At 47.3% G+C, this 7,866-nt stretch overlaps 1 protein-coding gene across 1 annotated transcript in view; it reads right to left on the bottom strand.

Annotated features, from left to right (window-relative positions):
* Window positions 1-7,866, bottom strand: part of cnksr1 (connector enhancer of kinase suppressor of Ras 1) — a 90,170-nt gene that overhangs the window by 39,906 nt on the left and 42,398 nt on the right. The window lies entirely within an intron of this gene.

The following is a 7,866-nucleotide window of genomic DNA, read 5'->3' as shown; positions in this document are numbered from 1 at the left end:
TCATTCCTTGAATTCTAGACCTTAGCTTAATCTGGTAATGAATGGTGTGGCTGTTGAACAAGTTGAGGAGACTAAATCACTTGATGTTAACCTTAGATTGTAAACTGTCACAGTCAAAACATATATATTCAATGGTTGTAAAGATGGGGAAGAGGTCTGTCCATAATAAAGAGACAGTCTGCTTTTTTGACACCACACTCCATGCACACACTTACCCCACTAGACATGCCACCAGGGGTCTTTTCACAGTCCCCAGGTCCAGAACAAATTCAGGGAAAAGTACAGTATCATAAGTGCATGGAACTCCCTTCTATCTCATGTAAATGTATGTCAATTGTAAAGTATTTTGTCTGTAATGTATTTTTCGTTATGAGACAGACCCCACTAAGACTAGCTGTCACCATTGGCGTCGGGCTAACGGGGATCCTAATAATAAACAAATAAATAAACAAATGGAATCCCTCTCTCGGAAGTTAGATGGCATCTAGAATGCTTCAGATAGATTCCATTAGGAGTAGCCATCTTTATCAACATCTTTATCCCAGGCAGGCTGTCCCAGAGGAGAGATTGGACTAAAACGCTGTTCCCCCTCCTTTCCCTGGCAAGCCTTCATCTGACTGGGTGAGTATAACCAAGCCCCAGCCTATAAAGTCCAGATAAACCTCATTCATCACTCATTACTGAATCCGCTTTAACAGTACATTGAAGTAGAGTTAGTATCCTAGCCTGGATGTTAGTTGGTTTCTGCTCTCTTGCAAACTTCTCATGGAATTGTCATGTCAAACAATGACAATGGAGAAGGCAAAAGCACATAGAAATCTGGGACCAGGCTAGTTTCAGACATAACCGAGTCAGGATGGATTTTACTGTCGGAATAGAGTTGCTTATATGTAAACAATATGTGTAGTGCAAAGAGTTTTTCCTGGTCACCTGACAAAGAAAAACTCCAGGGCCTAGTAACAGCCTTTAGAGCAGGTGTGTCAAACTAATTTAGCCCCAGGGGCTGTGTTTGGTCTTCAACGAGGTCCGGCGGGCCCACACTGAAAATTGGTTATATTTCCCTCGTCGTAAATAAAAAAAAAAAATTATTTTTTTATTTCGATGCTCCCTGACTGTCTAGCTTTCATTTAGGTGATTGTTAGCAAGCTGGACACAGTCAAGATACTGTATGAATGGAGGTCCTTTATTTCTACACTTTCAATTTGGTTTCAGTCATTTTAAAGTACACTGAGTTACTTGCCCCCCCCCCCAAATATAAAAAAATTAATAAAAAATGTTTACTCAAACCATGTGACACCTCTGCTATAGAGCAATTCATAATCAGGTCACATGGTAAGAAAACCCCTGGCCCTAACTGTGCTACCTCCTTCAACCAAGCAGGACATTTCACTCAGCTATTTCACCTATGATCATTTCACTAATTTAAGTAGCCATTCTCTTTCACAACACTAAATCCCCACTACTCAATCTAGATAACTCCCTAAGGCACTGCATCTCAGTGCAAGAGGCGTCACTCCAGACCCTGGTTCGATTCCAGGCTGTATCACAACCGGCTGTGATTGGGAGTCCCATAGAGTGTCGCACAATTGGCCCAGTGTCGTCTGGGTTAGGGTTTGGCTGGGGTAGGCCATCATTGTAAATAAGAATTTGTTCTTAACTGACTTGCCTAGTTAAATAAAAGGTTAAATAAATAAACACAAAAATAACATGTGCAACACAGTAAGATTTCTAACACAGCCAGTGCATTACCAGTCTTCAATAGGCAGTAGTTGCATCCAAAATGGCACCCTATTCCCTCTATAGTGGACTACTTTTGCCCAGAGCGGTATGAAGTGTGAACAGCCCTCCCACTAACAGCTTGTGATAAACATTACGCCTTTATAGTTAATAGCGGCATCATTATGCTGCGATTATACTGTCTTACAGACGATGCCATGAGGTCCATGTTTCCTACTGATTCTATCTAGCGTGGTAATCCCCTGATATTTGTGGGTTTTTACAGAGCACTTGTTATGTCTCCCTCTATGGCAGACTGATGTTAGCTAACAAATTGCATTTATAAATACACAGTATTCACACACACACAGGCAAGGGCGCGCACACACACACACACACATATAGAACACCAGACCTTCCGCATGTCAAGGCAACACAAGCCATTACTCCTATGGGGTTTTGTTTAGAGTAAGTGCATTGCAAATGTAATGGTAATAGCCCATGCCATTGGGCTCGGAAGGACAGGGTTGAGAGGGGGAAGGAGAGAATAAAACCTTCAGTGAATTTGTCTTGCCCATTCACCCTCTGAATGGAACACATACACAATCCATGTCTCAATTGTCTCAAGGCTGAAAGAAGTATTTTTTAACCTGTCTCCTCCCCTTTCATCTACACTGATTGAAGTGGATTTAACAAGTGACATCAATAAGAGATCATAGCTTTCACCTGGTCAGTCTATGTCATGGAAAGATAATGATGAATAGTGATCTGCCTGTATGTCCATACTGTGTTGTCAATTTAGTCATGTAGTAGATGCTCTTATCCAGCGCAACTTACAGGAGCAATAAGGGTTAAGTGCCTTGCTCAAGGGCACATTGCAATAGGCATTTAAAACCTAGTCGGCTAGGGGATTCTGAACCAGCGACCTTTTGGTTACTGGCCCAATGCTGTTAAAAGGAACATTCCACACAAAAACAATATTTGGGTATTTTTTTTTCATTAGTCCATTGTTGATATACAGTAGTCCCAGAAATCAAGTTTTCAAGATCTATATTTCTTTAATTTGAAAGTTATACATCTTGAAAACTTGATTGCTGACATGGAAAAGATTTTGGGACTATATCAACAATGACTAATGAAACAAAAATCAAAACATAGTTTTTGTGTGGAGTTTCCCTTTAACCGCTAGGCTACCTGTCCCATAGTGATCTATCTACCTGTATGTCACTTCTCCTTTGGGGTCCTGATTGATATTTGCGCAGGCACGTTAAGGGGAACCGTGTGGATCACGATCATGCATCGCCCAACCGTGATCAATATACATCACATGACTCCTGGGGCTTTTAGACGTATGGACTGGAGCAGATCTGAACGTGACAGGCCACCACCACATCCCCTCAGACTCAATGGTTCTATTCATTAGGGCACAACGTAGCAAAACGTTTTGCAATGGAAAGCGAAGACAAGCGTTTCTAATTGAACATGATATAATAATTCCTCCCTGTTTCAGTTTGTTTTCTTCCGTTTGCTGCCCTAATGAACAATGCCCAGCTGTTGCATGAAGATGAAGGGAGAGAGCCGTGATGATGATGATGGGAGGATGAGGGACAGACCTGGGTTCAGATAGTATGAGAGACAGATTTGGTTCCATAACTCTCATGGGATAACGTGAAAGCGATCGCTGCCTTGCATGCTGCCTTTAAAACACATCAGCGGGCTCATGGCCCAGTGGGCCCATACATTTAAAACACAACAGAGTTTTCTAAAATCGCTGCAGTGCAATGTGACACGCACCAGACTGCAGTCATCACTCTCTCCACTTCAACAACAATTTCCTTGCTCCCAGAAGATAGCCCCAGTCAGCCAAGGTCTATTAACAATGACCCTAAATGATCTATTCTAACCAATCACTCTGACAGGTCACATCGCCCCCAACTGTCAACTTACTTTTTGTTCCCTCTTCTTCTTCCTCTTTAAAACAACAATACAAATGGCCGCTCCCACAGTGGGTGCTCTGGTCAGAGGGTGCGCTCCCACAGTGGGTGCTCTGGTCAGAGGGTGCGCTCCCACAGTGGGTGCTCTGGTCAGAGGGTGCGCTCCCACAGTGGGTGCTCTGGTCAGAGGGTGCGCTCCCACAGTGGGTGCTCTGGTCAGAGGGTGCACTCCCACAGTGGGTGCTCTGGTCAGAGGGTGCGCTCCCACAGTGGGTGCTCTGGTCAGAGGGTGCGCTCCCACAGTGGGTGCTCTGGTCAGAGGGTGCGCTCCCACAGTGGGTGCTCTGGTCAGAGGGTGCGCTCCCACAGTGGGTGCTCTGGTCAGAGGGTGCGCTCCCACAGTGGGTGCTCTGGTCAGAGGGTGCGCTCCCACAGTGGGTGCTCTGGTCAGAGGGTGCGCTCCCACAGTGGGTGCTCTGGTCAGAGGGTGCGCTCCCACAGTGGGTGCTCTGGTCAGAGGGTGCGCTCCCACAGTGGGTGCTCTGGTCAGAGGGTGCGCTCCCACAGTGGGTGCTCTGGTCAGAGGGTGCGCTCCCACAGTGGGTGCTCTGGTCAGAGGGTGCGCTCCCACAGTGGGTGCTCTGGTCAGAGGGTGCGCTCCCACAGTGGGTGCTCTGGTCAGAGGGTGCGCTCCCACAGTGGGTGCTCTGGTCAGAGGGTGCGCTCCCACAGTGGGTGCTCTGGTCAGAGGGTGCGCTCCCACAGTGGGTGCTCTGGTCAGAGGGTGCGCTCCCACAGTGGGTGCTCTGGTCAGAGGGTGCGCTCCCACAGTGGGTGCTCTGGTCAGAGGGTGCGCTCCCACAGTGGGTGCTCTGGTCAGAGGGTGCGCTCCCACAGTGGGTGCTCTGGTCAGAGGGTGCGCTCCCACAGTGGGTGCTCTGGTCAGAGGGTGCGCTCCCACAGTGGGTGCTCTGGTCAGAGGGTGCGCTCCCACAGTGGGTGCTCTGGTCAGAGGGTGCGCTCCCACAGTGGGTGCTCTGGTCAGAGGGTGCGCTCCCACAGTGGGTGCTCTGGTCAGAGGGTGCGCTCCCACAGTGGGTGCTCTGGTCAGAGGGTGCGCTCCCACAGTGGGTGCTCTGGTCAGAGGGTGCGCTCCCACAGTGGGTGCTCTGGTCAGAGGGTGCCACTCCCACAGTGGGTGCTCTGGTCAGAGGGTGCGCTCCCACAGTGGGTGCTCTGGTCAGAGGGTGCGCTCCCACAGTGGGTGCTCTGGTCAGAGGGTGCGCTCCCACAGTGGGTGCTCTGGTCAGAGGGTGCGCTCCCACAGTGGGTGCTCTGGTCAGAGGGTGCGCTCCCACAGTGGGTGCTCTGGTCAGAGGGTGCGCTCCCACAGTGGGTGCTCTGGTCAGAGGGTGCGCTCCCACAGTGGGTGCTCTGGTCAGAGGGTGCGCTCCCACAGTGGGTGCTCTGGTCAGAGGGTGCGCTCCCACAGTGGGTGCTCTGGTCAGAGGGTGCGCTCCCACAGTGGGTGCTCTGGTCAGAGGGTGCGCTCCCACAGTGGGTGCTCTGGTCAGAGGGTGCACTCCCACAGTGGGTGCTCTGGTCAGAGGGTGCGCTCCCACAGTGGGTGCTCTGGTCAGAGGGTGCGCTCCCACAGTGGGTGCTCTGGTCAGAGGGTGCGCTCCCACAGTGGGTGCTCTGGTCAGAGGGTGCGCTCCCACAGTGGGTGCTCTGGTCAGAGGGTGCGCTCCCACAGTGGGTGCTCTGGTCAGAGGGTGCGCTCCCACAGTGGGCGCCCCTTCAAATTAGTGGATTTGTCTATTTCAGCCACAATCGTTACTGACAGGTGTGTAAAAATCGAGCACACCGCCATGCAATCTCCATAGACAAACATTGGCAGTAGAAAGGCCTTACTGAAGAGCTCAGTGACTTTCATAATGTCACCGTCATAGGAAGCCACCTTTCCAACAAGTCAGTTGGTCAAATTTCTGCCATGCTAGAGCTGCCCGGGTCAACTGTAAGTGCTGTTATTGTGAAGTGGAAGCGTCTAGGAGCAACAACGGCTCAGCCGTGAAGTGGAAGGCCACACAAGCTCACAGAACGGCACCGCCAAGTGCTGAAGCGCGTAACGGGTAAAAAAAAACGTCTGTCCTCTATTGCAACTTGGTTGCAACACTCACTACTGAGTTCCCAGCAATGTTCCAACATCTAGTGGAAAGCCTTCCCAGAAGACTGGAGGCTGTTATAGCAGCAAAGGGGGAACCAACTCCATATTAATGCCCGTGATTTTGGAATGAGATGTTCGACGAGCAGGTGTCCACATACTTTTGGTCATGCTTCTACACCTGCATTGCTTGCTGTTTGGGGTTTTAGGCTGGGTTTCTGTACAGCCCTTTGTGACATCAGCTGATGTAAGAAGGGCTTTATAAATACATTTGATTGATTTATAGTATAAAGACCCCTATAATCTGAAGGGGAATTGAGCGATTTCCACTGATCCAGTTTCTTTAAGCACATAAAGAGGGCAACGTTTTGCCATGTGCTTGCCATTTGGAAATCGCCCTTTTGATGAAGGCCAATAGGTTGAAAATTCAGTGTGATTTATTTGAAACTTTTCAACAATGTGCGTTATAAGGAGACAATTATTTAACTAGAGTTTAGTAAACTAAGCAAATACATGAATAGTATTAACGCACATTGTAGAAGAAACATTTTGAAATTAAATTACGCTGGCAGATAGTAATGAAGTTTATGGAAGTTTTGCACTACTGAAATGTGACCCAGTCCCAGACTATACCAGAGTACATTGTAATTCCATGGAAGGAAAAAGAAAACTTGAATAGAAAAATGATCTAAAAGAAATGAGTGGAGTGGTGGCATAGGAGTGGTGGCATAGGAATGGTGGCATAGGAGTGGTGGCATAGGAGTGGTGGCATAGGAGTGGTGGCATAGGCGGTGTGTCCAAAAGCTTCCCTGTCACGCCCTGACCTGAGAGAGTCGTTTTTCTCTGTTTGGTTAGGTCAGGGTGTGACATGGGGTGGGAATTCTGTGTTGTATGTCTATTTTGTTTTTTCTTTATTGGCCGAGTATGGTTTCCAATCAGAGGCAGCTGTCATTCGTTGTCTCTGATTGGGAATCATACTTAGGCAGACTTTCCCCCACCTGTGTTTGTGTGTTATTATTATTTCTGTGTGTGTACACCACAGTTGCGTTACGTTTCTTGCTGTTTACCTGTTTATTGTTTTGGTTCGGTTTTCTTCAAATAAAGATGTGGAATTTGAAGATAGTGAACGTGACATTCCCCTAACAAAAATAAATTAAATCCTTCAAAACGCTACACCAGAAAGTATGATCTGCCACAGAGGATCATTCGCTTTTTTTTTTTTTTTTTAAATAGCTGAGGATTGTTTTAAAATCCCAAGCGCATACAGCCTGGAAGCGCAGAATTTGGGAAGCCTACAATTTGGGCAACGCGTGTAGCAAATATCAGAGCTGATCATTGATTTGCGGCTGTCAGTGAAAAGTAACTAAAATAGGCGTAAGCCTATCACAATTCAATATTGAAAAATACAAATCGTGGGAAAAACACAAAAGAGAGGAGACAAAGATGAGATGGTCTTTAGTTAGGCTATCAGAATTTGAAAAACTCCCAATAGGCTATTAAGCCAGCAATCTTATTGCCACAATAGCGGAGAGCATATTCCAGTTGATTTCGTGCCGCATATTCTCTGTCTTTATCATTAGGTGAGTCCGTGCCAAGTTTTTTAGGACAATCATTTCCTCCTCCAGGCTAGATAGACGTCATAGCCTACAATATGCATCTCCCCTTTCATAGGCCTCGATTAGATGGTTGCATTCAAGACAAAGTCGTTTTTATTGAGCTCAGTTTGTCAGCGTCAGCTGACCAGCCTTCCCTGTCATTTTGTGCTATTAAAGAGTATGCTAATGTCTCCAGTCATAGATAATAAAGTGAAGGAGAATTGCATGAAATGTGTTTATGTTAATGCGCCTCTAGCTGGGGCTGAGCGGTGGACGTGTCAGATATTTCTCAGATCCTCCTAGAAAATGTCCCTCTAGCTGGGGCTGAGCAAAGAAAAGGACAAGGAAAGCAGAACAGTATTTTTTGCGAACAGTGCGTCAGATAGATTATTAGCCTAATTTATGACTATCCAATCTAATCATCACATTAGTAATAGTACGCGATGTTAGAACCATA

This window comes from Salmo trutta, chromosome 33 (assembly GCF_901001165.1).
Source record: "Salmo trutta chromosome 33, fSalTru1.1, whole genome shotgun sequence".
Taxonomy (NCBI): domain Eukaryota; kingdom Metazoa; phylum Chordata; class Actinopteri; order Salmoniformes; family Salmonidae; genus Salmo; species Salmo trutta.
The sequence above is the reverse complement of the archived record's forward strand: the minus strand, read 5'-3'. Positions and strand labels throughout refer to the sequence as shown.